The following is a 15,025-nucleotide window of genomic DNA, read 5'->3' on the forward strand; positions in this document are numbered from 1 at the left end:
ATTCTATAATGATGTGATCCCATTCATCAAATGACAACACATGTCCATGGCTAGGAAACTTAACCATCTTTGATTAACGAGCTAGTCAAGTAGAGGCATACTAGGGACACTCTGTTTGTCTATGTATTCACACAAGTACTAAGTTTACGGTTAATACAATTCTAGCATGAATAATAAACATTTATCATGATATAAGGAAATATAAATAACAACTTTATTATTGTCTCTAGGGCATATTTCCTTCACTATGACTGTACTTAAGCATTGGGTGTAGTTAACATGCGAGTGTGTTTCATGAATGGATCAATGATTGAGCATGATGGGCTAGGGATAGCTTATTTTAGCTTTGATATTTTGAAAGACATGGTTGCGTGTTGGTATGCTTGAGTATTTAAATTATCATGTCAAAACTAGACTATTGCTTTGAACAATATAAAAGTCCAAATGTCCATGTTATAAAGAAAAGAATATATGAGATGACATGTTAGGCAGCATTCCACATCAAAAATTCTGTTTTTATCATTTACCTATTCGAGGATGAGTAGGAATTAAGCTTGGGGATGCTGATACGTCTCCAATGTATCTATAATTTTTTATTGTTCCATGCTGTTATATTATCATTCTTGGATGTTTTATAATCATTTTATATCATTTTTTTGGTACTAACCTATTGACATAGTGCCAAGTGCCAGTTGCTGTTTTTTGCATGTTTTTTACATCGCAGGTAATCAATATCAAACGGAGTCCAAACGCAGCAAAACTTTTTGTGGAATTTTTTGGACCAGAAGACACCCAACAGGCCGGAGAAGCGCCTGGGAGGTGCTGTGAGGGGAGCACAACCCACCAGGGCGCGCCTGGGCCCACCTCATGTCCCCCCGGACCACCTCTTTGCTCTATAAATACCCCAATATTCCAGAAACCCTAGGGGAGTCGACGAAAATCAATTCCAGCTGCCGCAGAGTCCAGAACCACCAGATCCAATCTAGACACCATCACGGAGGGGTTCAACACTTCCATTGGTGCCTCTCCGATGTTGCGTGAGTAGTTCTTTGTAGACCTTCGGGTCCGTAGTTAGTAGCTAGATGGCTTCCTCTCTCTCGTTTGCTTCTCAATACAATGGTCTCTTGGAGATCCATATGATGTAACTCTTTTGCGGTGTGTTTGTTGGGATCCGATGAACTTTGAGTTTATGATCAGATCTATCTCTTTTTATCCATGAATGTTATTTGAGTTTCTTTGATCTCTTATATGCATGATTGCTTATAGCCTCGTATTTATTCTTTGATATTTGGGTTTTGTTTGGCCAACTTGATCTATTTATCTTGCAATGGGAAGAGGTGCTTTGTAGTGGGTTCGATCTTACGGTGCTTGATCCCAGTAAAAGAAGGGGAACCGACATGTATGTATCATTGCTACTAAGGATAAAATGATGGGGTCTATTTCTATATAAATAGATCTTGTCTACATCATGTCATCATTCTTATTGCATTACTCCATTTCTCCATGAACTTAATACACTAGATGCATGTTGGATAGCGGTCGATGTGTGGAGTAATAGTAGTAGATGCAGGCAGGAGTCGGTCTACTAATCTTGGACGTGATGCCTATATAGTGATCATTGCCTGGATATTATCATGATTATTTGAAGTTCTATCAATTGCCCAACAGAAATTCGTTTACCCACCATTTGCTATTTTTCTCGAGAGAAACCACTAGTGAAACCTACGGCCCCCGGGTCTCTTTCTCATAATATTTGCCTTTGCGATCTGTTTTATTTGCCTTTTATTGTCAGATATATTAAACCAAAAATACAAAAATACCTTGCTGCAATTTATTTTATTTGGAGTTAGATCTATCAATATTTACAACTCTCTCACGTCTATTTGCCAATTTGTGGCACCGTTACGCGAAAGGGATTGACAACCCCTTTTACACATCGAGTTGCGAGTATTTGTTATTTGTGCGCAGGTGTTGTTTACGTAGTGTTGCTTGGTAGTCCTACTGGTTCGATAACCTTGGTTTCATAAATTAAGGAAATACCTACCATCGCTGTGCTACATCATCCCTTCCTCTTTGGGGAAATACCGACGTAGCTTCAAGCCGCATCAGCGCGCGGCCAGGGAAGTCGCCCAAGGTGGCCGCCAGTGTCACAGCCCTAGAACTTGATTGCAATTAGTCTCATAAGCATCCTGCATCATGTCTAAATTTCTGAAACTTGAATTGAGGATTGTTGAAACCTCAGAAATCTGATCAAAAGAAGGGCAAGCACCCTTTAAATTGCATTCTGTGAATCCAAAATGCCCTAAAAATAGTTTTGTGAATTTTGGCAAGAGTTATATATCAAACCAAAATTCTGGAACATTTTTAAGGAATTATTTGGTCTCTGAATTTAAATCAATAATCTATTGGAATTTGGGGATATATTCATAATATATAATGAATATATTTTCAAAAGCTTTGAAATTTTTTATGTACTTTTGGATTAGTCCAGAGAGGTAACATAAAATATCTCAGAATGTTTTGGCACTATTTGAAATTATTTTGAATTTGAAAACAGTGGAAAAATAAAATGAAATAGAAAACAGAACAAACAGAAAATAGAAAAAGCAGGGCCTTACCTGACTTACCTGCCTGGCCCAACTCCTGTTCTGGCCCAGCCCATAGGGGCAACGCCGTCTTCTTCCTCCTGCCAGGAGGAGAAGCAGCTGCGTGCCTACACACGCGCGACCGACGACGCCACCTCCTGCTCCAGCGCGACGACCCGGCGCTTCCAGCCACTCCACGGAGACGCCCAACGCCTCCCCTCACTTTCCCCTTGCTCTCTGGTTCCCCACCTCCTCTGCTCCCTCGCTCGCGTCCGAACACCTCCGCCGTTCGCCGTACCCAAGGCCACCGACCACCCCTTGCCCTGCCGCTGAGCCTAGGAGCTCCGCCGCGTCTGCCTTGCCCTCTCCACCGAGATACGCGACGCCCGGAGGCCCTACTTCGTCGCCCCCGTCGTCGTCTTCACCGACGGGCACCGAAGATCGCCGGCTCCGATTCGGCGCGTCCAGAGCTTCCCCGACTTCGCCGTCTTCCCTGCTAGCCCCCCCGTGAGCTCTCCTACGTTCCCCCCTCTCCATTTTTCCCCTCGAGCGCTGTAGCCATCGCCTCACCTGCAACCGAACGCCGGCGCCGCCCCGAGCTCGTCTCCGGCGAGCTCCGGCCGTCCCTGCTGCCACCACTTGCCGCGCTAGATGTGGGTGAGCTCCAGCTTCCCGTAGCTGCCCTCGGCTGCTTGTTTGGGCGCCAGGGGAGCGAACCCAAGCCCCTCCGCCGCTGCCTGTGGTCGCCGGCGTTTAGCCGTCGGTTAAACGCGTCGTTAGGCACTAATTACCCACCTTAAATACCCCCCTGACCCACTTACAGACGGGCCCCACCCGTTAATTAACCACAGGGTTATTCCGAGTTTAATTTAAGCTAATGGCCGTGGCCCCACCGGTCTGTTTGACCTTGCCACTTCAGCGTTGACCGACCCCACTGGTCAGCCTCTGTTCCTGCCTTGTCACACTGACCAACGGGACCCACGCGTTAGGTTTGACCTGGACCGTGCCCGTTGACCTGCTGACGTCATGATGATGTCAGGCTGACGCAGTAATCCTTTTCTGGATTTTAAATAAATCAGAAATGATTTGTTTAATTCAGAAAATATCCAAAACTTTGAAAAATCATATAAATTCAACCGTAACTCCAAATAAGATAAATTATATATGAAAAATTATCAGAAAAATTCAAGGAATCCATCTGTACCATTTTCATGCATGTTTGAACAATGTTTGTCCTCTGTTTTGGACAAAACAAATAAAGGGCATTTAATTAATCATATATGGAGTTGGAATTTGAATCATGTATTCAAACCAACTCTATTTAAATCATAGCTAGATGCATTAGCTCAAATCATAACATTATTGCCATGCCACATTCATGCATCATACTGTTGCATTGCATTGATTGTGTTTCTTTCTCAGTTGCCGGTAATTGCCCCTCTCGATAGACGCGTTCCGACGATGAGTTCGATGACACCGATGAAGAGCTGTACTATCTTCAGAAGTGCCAGGCAAGCAAAACCCCCTTGTTCATTCCGATACAATCCCACTCTCTCGCTCATGCTCTCTTTTACTGCATTAGGACAACACCGATTCAACTGTTACATGCTGCGGTAGTTGAACCCTTTCCTTTGCATGACCTGTCATTGCCACAGTAAATAGATGAAACCCACTAGCATGAGTAGGAGTTGTTTGAGACCTGTTGTGCCTACTCATTCATGCTTGTTTGTCATGCTTGCTACTGCTTAGAGTTGAGTCAGGTCTGATTCATCGGGGATGAATTGGAATGTGGTGAACATGTCCTACCATTGAGAGCTAAGTGTGTGAACACGATTTGGTAAAGGTAGTGGTGAGAGGCCATGTAGGAGTACATGGTGGGTTGTCTCATTGCAACCGTCCTTAGGAACTGAGTTCTGTGTTTGTGATCCATGAACAGTTACTACCACACATTGGGTTCCGGTAACTCGACCCCTCTCGACTTATTAATCCACTCGATCTCTGTCCAGGAGTTGCAACTAGTTTCTGGTGTTTGTAGGTAGTGTTAGTAGTCTACCAGGTGGCACCCGGTACAGGTGGGCTTGGGACAAACTAGGCACAGTGGCACGGTGTACCAAGTGGCACCCGGTTGGTGGGCTTGGGAACCCTGCTCACATCGTTTGGGGCCGTGAGCGACACCTCGGCCGGATCTCCTTGCAGATGGAACCCGAATAGGCGATAAACCTGGACAAGAGACTTGTTGGTTAGTCAGGTCGTGGCCGACACCCTCGCCCGGCTTCCGCTTGAAGGTTGCCGAGGTACATGACGTGTGCAGGGCGATAAGTGGCGAGAGCGTGTGTGAAGAAGTACACCCCTGCAGGGTTATCATTATCTATTCGAATAGCCGGATTCCTCGGATATGGAAACTTGGACCCCTTGTACAGTTCATAGACAAGTGAAAGTGGATACTCTAAAATGCGCAAGATAAGCGTGAGTGCTATGGATGGCCTTCTCGTAGGGAGACGGGAGCGGATCCATAGTAGTGGTATGGATATGGTGAATATGTGGACTCGTGTGCGCCACCTCAAAAGAGTTACTTGCAGTCGTAGTTCAGGTTAGCCACTGAGTCAAAGCTGGCTTGCTGCAGTTAAACTCCACCACCCCTTTATTGATACCAATGCATATGTAGATAGTTCTGATGTAAGTCTTGCTGGGTACATTTGTACTCACGTTTGCCTATTTTATGTTTTGCAGAGAGACGTCAGTCTCGCTAGTAGTTCCGTGTGGACTTCGACGTTTAGCTTGTTACCTCAGCTACGATCTTGTGCCCTCGGCAGGATTTGGTAGATAGTCAGGCTTCTCAGCCTTTTCCATTTGTAGATGTCTGTACCCAGACATGTTAAGCTTCCGCATGTGCTTTGACTTGTATGATCTGAATGTTGGGTCATGAGACCCGTGTTTGTAATATCTCGCTCCTCGGAGCCTAATGAATAAATACTTGAGTCGTAGAGTTATGTTGTGATGCCATGTTGTATTTGCACATATTGAGCATATTGTGTGTATGATTGAAATGCTTGATATGTGTGGGATCCGACAACCTAGTTGTTTATCCTTGGTAGCCTCTCTTATGGGGAAATGTAGTCTTGTGCTTCCATGAGCCATAGTAGTCCGCTACAGCCCGGTTCACCGGAGTCCTGCTAGCCCAGCACTACTGCTCAGGACACTTGACTGGCCGGCATGTGATTCACTTCGTTCCTATGTCTGTCCCTTCGGGGAAATGTCACTCGGTGACATCCCGAGTCCTGCCTAGCCTGCTACAGCCCGGGTTCCCGGAGTCCTGTTAGCCCAGTGCTACAGCCTGGATTCACACGCTGCTGACCGACATGCTCGATGTGATTCATGTATGCCTGTTCCCATGAGTTAGTGTCACTTTGGGTTTATGACTAGTCATGTCGGCCCGGGTTCTCTGTCATATGGATGCTAGCGACACTATCATATACGTGAGCCAAAAGGCGCAAACGGTCCTGGGCCAGGTAAGGTGGCACCCGTGGGAATACCGTGCGTGAGGCCGCAAAGTGATATGATGTGTTACATGCTAGATCGATGTGGCTTAGGATCGGGATCCTAACAGCCAGCCCCTTGGGGGAGACCTAGGATGCCACCCTCCTCCCCCACCTATATGTGTATGAGGGAGGGGGCGCCACACAACCACAGCAATCTCTTAGCTGTGTGCGGTGCCCCTCTCCACAGTTTCATCCTCCGTCCAGTTTTTTCGTAGTGCACGGCGAAGCCCCACGGGAACAAGTGCACCACCACCATCACCACGCCGTCGTGCTGCCGGAACTCATCTACTACTTCACCCGTCGTGCTGGATCAACAAGGCGATGACGTCATCGAGCTAAACGTGTGCTGAACGCGGAGGTGCCTGATACGTCTCCATCGTATCTACTTTTCCAAACTCTTTTGCCCTTGTTTTGGACTCTAATTTGCATGATATGAATGGAACTAACCCGGACTGACGTTGTTTTCAGCAGAATTGCCATGGTGTTATCTTTGTGCAGAAATAAAAGTTCTCGGAATGACCTAAAACTTCATTGAGATTATGTTTGGAATAAATTAAAAAATTGGTGAAAGAATCAACCAGAGGGGACTCACACCCTGTCCACAAGGGTGGGGGGGGGCCTCCCGGTCTTGTGGGTCCCACGGACCTCCACCGACCTCAACTCCAACTCCATATATTCACGTTCAGGGAGAAAAGAAATCAGAGAGAAGGATTCATTGCATTTTATGATACGGAGCCGCCATCACCCCCTGTTCTTCATCAGGAGGCCAGATCTGGAGTCCGTTCGGGGCTCCGGAGAGGGGAAATCGTAGTCATCATCATCACCAACCTTCCTCCATCACCAATTTCATGATGCTCACCGCCGTGCGTGAGTAATTCCATCGTAGGTTTGCTGGACGGTGATGGGTTAGATGAGATTTACCATGTAACTGAGTTAGTTTTGTTAGGGTTTGATCCCTAGTATCCACTATGTTCTAAGATTGATGTTGCTATGACTTTGCTATGCTTAATGCTTGTCACTAGGGCCCGAGTGCCATGATTTCAGATCTGAACCTATTATGTTTTTATGAATATATTTATGTTCTTGATCCTATCTTGCAAGTTACATTCACCTACTACATGTTATAATCCGGCAACCCCGGAGTGACAATAATCGGGACATTTCCCGGTGATGACCGTAGTTTGAGGAGTTCATGCTTTGGTCCGGTACTCTATTAAAAGGAGGCCTTAATATCCATTAGTTTCCAATAGGACCCTGCTGCCACGGGAGGGTAGGATAAAAGATGTCATGCACATTCTTTTCCATAAGCACGTATGACTATATTCGGAATACATGCCTACATTATATTGAGGAATTGGAGCTAGTTCTGTGTCACCCTATGTTATAACTATTGCATGATGAATGCCATCCGACATAATTATCCATCATTGATTCATTGCCTACGAGCTCGTTTCATATTGATCTTTGCTAAGTTACTTTTCGGTTGCCACTGTTACGATTGCTACAAAACTGCTACTGTTACTTTTGCCACTGTTACCGTTACTACCATATATCTTTGCTACTAAATACTTTGCTGCAGATATTAAGTCTTTAGGGTGTGGTTGAATTGACAACCCAGCTGCTAATACTTGAGAATATTCTTTGGCTCCCCTTGTGTCGAATCAATAAATTTGGGTTGAATACTCTACCCTCGAAAACTATTGCGATCCCCTATACTTGTGGGTTATCAAGACTTTTTTCTGGCACCGTTGCCGGGATGCATAGCTCTATCTCCGAGTCACTCGGGATTTATATCTGTTGATCACTATGAGGAATTTGAAAGACAACAAAACCAAGATTTTTCCCTCAACTACGAGGGGAGGTAAGGAACTACCATCTAGCTCTGCACTTGATTCTCCTTCTGTTTTAAGTAAACTTGCGACACCTACACCTGCTATTGATTCCGATATGTCGCATGTTATTGATGATGCCACTTATGCTATGCATGATGCTTACGGTGATACTACTTCTTTGCTTGATAATACCGTGCCACTTGGTGAATTTCTTGATGAACCACTTGCTAGGGTTAGAGAGAATGAAATTATCGAAACTGATGATATTATTGAAACTGAAGATTATGATTCTCCCCTAGATATGAATTGCCTGTTGTACCTGAGGGTTATATTATGGATGCGGAAACTGCTAGAGACTTTCTTGCTTCTAATGATAGACATGATCTCAAAAAGACCGTTAGCTAAGTTGAAAGAAAAGTCTTTCAATGCTAGAATGCAATATGACCCTATGTTTGCTACTTCACCTATCTTTGTTGCCGATAAGGATTATGAATTCTCTGTAAATCCCGAGTTAATTACTTTGATTGAATCTGATCCTTTCTATGGTTATGAATCTGAAATTGTTGTGGCACATCTTACTAAATTGAATGATATAGCCACCCTATTTGCTCACGAGGAAAAAAAATTGCTATTACTATATTCTTAAGTTGTTTCCTTTCTCATTAAAGGGTGATGCTAAGTTATGGTTTAATTCTCTTGCTCCTGATTGTGTGCGTAGTCCCTAGGATATGCTTCACTACTTCTCTGAAAAATATTTCCCCGCTCATAAGAAACAAGCTTCCTTAAGGGAAATATTTAACTTTGTGCAAATTGAAGAAGAGAGTCTGCCAGAAGCTTGGGGGAGGCTTCTCCAATTACTTAATGCTTTGCCTGATCAACCTCTCAAGAAAAATGAAATACTTGATATCTTTTATAATGGACTAACTGATGCTTCCAAAGACCACCTGGATAGTTGTTGTAGCACCCAAGGTGCGATTCTATCCCAATCACGTGATGAATTCATGATTGGGGCACAACCACATTTCGAGCGCATAGTGTTAGTGTCAAAACCGGCCGATCTCGGGTAGGGGTTCCAGAACTGTGCATCGGTGGATTGAAGGTAACAAGGGACATGGGGAACACGATGTTTTACCCAGGTTCATGCCCTCTTAATGGAGGTAAAACTCTACGTCCTACTTGATTGTATTTGATGAGTATAGGGGTTACTAGAGTAGATCTACCTCGAGATCTTAATGGCTAAAACCCTAGATGTCTAGCCTATATGAATTCTGATAGACTCCATGGACTAAAACCCTCCAGTTTATATACACACTAGAGGGGCCTAGGGCTGTACAGAGTCGGTTTTCAGAAGAAGGAAATTACATATCCGGACGCCAATCTTACCACCCACGCATAGGAGAGTCCTATCCGGACACTTGGGAAGGTCTTCTACCTTGTATCTTCATGGTCCATCAGTCCGGCCCATATCACACAGCCCAGACACCCGAGGACCCCCTTATCTAGGACTCCCTCAGTAGCCCCTGAACCAGTCTTCAATGACAATATGTTCGGCACACAGGTTGTCCTCGGCATTGCAAGGCGGGTTCCTCCACCCGAATACTTCAAAGCAATCTTCTAAATGAAAGACCTGTATCCGGCTCTGCATGATAATCACAACCCTCAACCACGAAGGCAAAATATTTAATCAAAATAATGCTTGTTAACTGGCAACTTTTTGGCGAAACGCCACATTTGGCCTCTTTAGCATTTCGAACCGTTTTTCTCCTCCTGCTTCGCGCTTCGAGGCGCAGCCTCTATTGACACGTCTTGTCAAAACAGAGATCGTGTTCACTTATCGCAGGATCCTCATTAATACGCTTTGGGTAATCTAACCGTGCCATTCGCACGACCTCTTGGGAACATGTGAGTGATATACGCCCATTTTGAATCATGTTTTCTTGCTGTTATTTATATTTTTATCTATAATAATGCTTTTGGGAGTAATTCTAATGCCTTTTCTCTCATAATTTGCAAGGAACACACCAAGAGGGAGAATTCCGGCAGCTGGAAATCTGGACCTGAAAAAGCTACGTCAGGCCACCTATTCTGCACAACTCCAAATAAGCTAAAACTTCATGGAGATTTTTTATGGATTATTTAAGAAATATTGGAGCCAATAAACACCAGAGGGGGGCCACCAGGTGGGCACAACCCACCTGGGTGCGCCAGCCCCCCCAGGCGCCCCCTGGTGGGTTGTGGCCTCCTCGGCCCACCTCCGGTTCCCATCTTGTGGTATATAAGTCATTTTGACCTATAAAAAATAAGAGGAGGACGTTCGGGATGAAGCGCCGCCGCCTTGAGGTGGAACTTGGGCAGGAGCACTTTTGCCCTCCGGCGGAGCGATTCCACTGGGGGAACTTCCCTCCCGGAGGAGGAAATCATCATCATCATCATCACCAACAACTCTCCCATCTTGGGGAGGGCAATATCCATCAACATCTTCAATAGCACCATCTCCTCTCAAACCCTAGTTCATCTCTTGTGTTCAATCTTGTTACCGTAACTATAGATTGGTGCTTGTGGGTGACTAGTAGTGTTGATTACATCTTGTAGTTGATTACTATATGGTCTATTTGGTGGAAGATTATATGTTCAGATCCATTATGCTATTTAATACTCCTCTGATCATGACCATGTTTATCATTTGTGAGTAGTTACTTTTGTTCTTGAGGTCACAGGAGAAATCATGTTGCAAGTAATCATGCGAACTTGATATGTGTTTGATATTTTGATAGTATGTATGTTGTTATTCCCTTAGTGGTGTCATGTGAACGTTGACTACATGCCACTTCACCATATTTGGGCCTAAGGGAATGCATTGTGGAGTAGCAATTAGATGGTGGGTAGCGAGAGTGACAGAAGCTTAAACCCCAATTTATGCGCTATTTCGTAAGGGATCGATTGGATCCAAAAGTTTAATGCTATGGTTAGAATTTATTCTTAATACTTTTCTCGTAGTTGCGGATGCTTGTGGGAGGTTTAGTCATAAGTAGGAGGTTTGTTCAAGTAAGAACATCACCAAACACCGGTCCACCCACATACCAAATTATCAAAGTAGCGAACACAAATCGAACCAACATGATAAAAAGTGACTAGATGAAATTCCCATGTACCCTCAAGAATGCTTTGCTTATTATAAGAGACCGTTTTGGCCTGTCCTTTGCCTCAAAAGGATTGGGCTACCTTGCTGCATACTTGTTACGTTTTACTTGCCCATTACAATTTACCTTGCTATCAAACTACTCGCTACTTACAATTTCAGCACTTGCAGACAATACCTTACTAGAAACTACTTGTCATTTCCTTCTGCTCCCCGTTGGGTTCGACACTCTTACTTATCGAAAAGAGCTACAATTGATCCCCTATACTTGTGGGTCATCAAGGCTATTTTCCGATGCCGTTTCCGGGGAGTGAAGCGCCTTTGGTAAGTGGAATTTGGTAAAGAAACATTTATATAGTGTGCTGAAATTTATTGTCACTTGTTACGATGGAAAACAATCCTTTGAGGGGTTTGTTTGGGGTATCTTCACCTCGTCCGGAACCACAATTAGCTACTCCTCAACCTACTGCACCTACTGAAAATATTGAATATGAAATTCCTTCGGGTATGATAGAACAACTGCTAGCTAATCCTTATGCAGGAGATGGAACCGAACATCCTGATATGCACTTCATATATGTAGAACAAATTTGTGGATTGTTCAAGCTTGCAGGTTTACCCATGGATCAAGTTATGAAAAAGGTTTTGCCTTTATATTTTAAGGGAAAAACATTAGCATGGTATAGGCTATGCTATGATATTGGATCATGGAATTGGAATTGTTTGAAATTTGAGTTTCACCAGCAATTTTATCCTATGCATCTAGTTCATCGTGATCGGAATTATATATATAATTTTTGGTCTCGTGAAGGAGAAAGTATCGCTCTAGCTTGGGGGAGGCTTTTTCAATGTTATATTCATGCCCCAATCATGAGCTCTCAAGAGAAATTATTATCCATATTTTTATGCTCGGCTTTCTCGTAATGATCAAACCATGCTTGATACTTCTTGTGCTGGTTCTTTTATGAACAAGATTATCGAATTCCGGTGGGATCTTTTGGAAATAATTAAATGCAACCCTGAAGATTGGGAACTCGACAAAGGTAAAGAGTCAGGTATTAAACTTGAGTATGATTGTGTTAAATCTTTTATGTATACTGATGCTTTTCAAAAGTTTAGCACTAAATATGGACTTGACTATGAGATAGTAGCCTCCTTTTGTGAATCATTTGCTACTCATGTTGAACTTCCTAAGGAGAAGTGGTTTAAATATCACCCAACTGTTAAAGAAGAAAGTAAAAAACTAGTACCAGTTAAAGAAGAAACTATACTTTATAATGTTGATCCAGTTGTTCCTTCTGCTTATATTGAGAAACCACCTTTCCCTGTTAGGATAAAGGAACATGCTAAAGTTTCAACGGTGGTTAACAAAAGCTATATTAGAACACCTAAACCTGATGAACAAATTAAAGTAGAACCTAGTATTGCTATGGTTAAAGATCTCTTGGAAGAAGATATTGATGGGCATGTTATTTACTTTTGTGAAGAAGCTACTAGAATTGCTAAACCTGATAGAAAAGATAAACATAGACCTGTTGTTGGCATGCCTGTCATTTCAGTTAAAATAGGAGATCACTGTTATCATGGTTTATGTGACATGGGTGCTAGTGTGAGTGCTATTCCTTACACTTTATATGAAGAAATCATGAAAGATATATCATAGAGGAAATAGATGTTACTATTAAAATTGCTAATAGAGACACTATATCACCAATTGGGATTATTAGAGATGTTGAGGTCTTGTGTGGGAAAATAAAATACCCTACTGATTTTCGTGTTCTTGCTTCCCCACAAGATGACTTTTGTCCCATTATCTTTGGTAGACCTTTCTTGAACACAGTTAATGCTAAGATGGATTGTAAGAAACAAACTGTGGGTGTTAGCTTTGGTGATGAGTCTCATGAGTTTAATTTTTCCAAGTTTAGTAGAAATCATCATGAAAAAGAATTGCCTAGTAAGGATGAATTAATTGGTCTTGCTTCTATTGCTATACCACCTACTGATCCTTTAGAACAATATTTGCTAGATCATGAGAATGATTTACATATGAATGAAAGAAATGAAATAGATAAAGTTTTCTTTGAACAATGTCCTCTGCTTGAACACAATTTGCCTATTGAAACTCTTGGAGGTCCTCCTCCACCTAAAGGTGCTCCTGTGTTTGAATTAAAACAATTGCCAGACACTTTGAAATATGCTTATCTTGATGAAAAGAAGATATATCCTGTTATTATTAGTGCCGACCTTTCAGAACATGAAGAAGAAATATTATTGAAAGTTCTAAGGAAGGACCGAGATGCTATTTTATATACTCTCAATGATTTAAAGGGCATTAGTCCCACTCTATGACAACACAAAATTAATATGGAACCTAATGCTAAACCTGTTGTTGATCACCAACGTCAGTTAAATCCGAAGATGAAAGTGGTGGTAAGAACGGAAATATTAAAACTTCTGGAAGCATGTATAATCTATCCTATAGCTGACAGTAGATGGGTAAGTCCTGTTCATTGTGTCCCTAAGAAAGGAGGTATAACTGTTGTTCCTAATGATAAGAATGAACTTATTCCACAAAGAATTGTCACAGGCTATAGAATGGTAATTGACTATAGAAAATTAAATAAAGCAACAAGAAAAGATCATTACCCTTTGCCTTTTATTGATCAAATGCTTGAAAGATTATCTAAGCAGACACACTTTTGCTTCCTTGATGGATATTCTGGCTTTTCACAAATACCTGTTTCTCAACCTGATCAAGAAAAGACCACTTTTACTTGTCCTTTTGGAACCTATGCTTATAGACGTATGCCTTTTGGTTTATGCAATGCACCTGCTACCTTAAAAAGATGCATGACTGCTATATTCTTTGATTTTTGTGAAAATATTGTTGAGGTTTTCATGGATGACTTCTCTGTTTATGGCAAGTCTTTTGATGATTGTTTAAGAAATCTTGAGCGAGTTTTGCAGAGATGTGAAGAAACAAATCTCGTCTTGAATTGGGAGAAGTGCCACTTTATTGTTAATGAAGGCATTGTCTTGGGTCATAAAATTTCTGAAAGAGGTATTGAAGTGGACCAAGCTAAGGTTGATGCAATTGAGAAAATGCCATGTCCTAAGGACATCAAAGGTATTCATAGTTTCCTAGGTCATGCTGGTTTCTATAGGAGATTTATCAAAGACTTCTCTAAAAATTTCTAGGCCTCTTACTAATCTCTTGCAAAAGGATATCCCTTTTGTTTTTGATGATGATTGTCTTGAAGCCTTTGAAACACTCAAGAAAGACTTAATTACTGCACCTATTGTTCAACCACCTGATTGGAACTTGCCTTTTGAAATTATGTGTGATGCTAGTGATTATGTTGTTGGTGCTGTTCTAGGACAAATAGTTGATAATAAACTTAATGATATTCATTATGCTAGTAAAACTCTAGACAGCGCTCAAAGAAATTATGCTACTACTGAAAAACAATTCTTAGCAATTGTGTTTGCTTGTGATAAATTTAGACCTTATATTGTTGATTCCAAAGTAACTGTTCACACAGACCATGCTGCTATTAAATGTCTTATGGAAAATAAAGATGCTAAACCTAGACTTATTCGTTGGGTTCTCTTGTTACAAGAATTTGGTTTACACACTACAAAAAAATACACTTCCGTGATGATACGTGTTTGTCACAGTAGGTCGCATTTTTGTCATGCATGTACATCCACGACAATTTTATGACAGAATCAAGATAGTCATACCTGTACTGTCGTAGAAGTGTTCCATGACATTACCAAAATTATCATCACAGAAGTGTCCACTTCCATGACAATAAATCGCGCGTCACAAAAGTGCTTTTGTCAAGGGTGACCGACATGTGGCATCCACCGTAACGGAATGCCGTTAAGCTATCGGGTCCGGTTTTGGATCCAATAACCCGCTAACAG

Source organism: Triticum urartu, chromosome 6, assembly GCF_003073215.2.
Source record: "Triticum urartu cultivar G1812 chromosome 6, Tu2.1, whole genome shotgun sequence".
In the NCBI taxonomy this organism is placed as follows: Eukaryota; Viridiplantae; Streptophyta; class Magnoliopsida; order Poales; family Poaceae; genus Triticum; species Triticum urartu.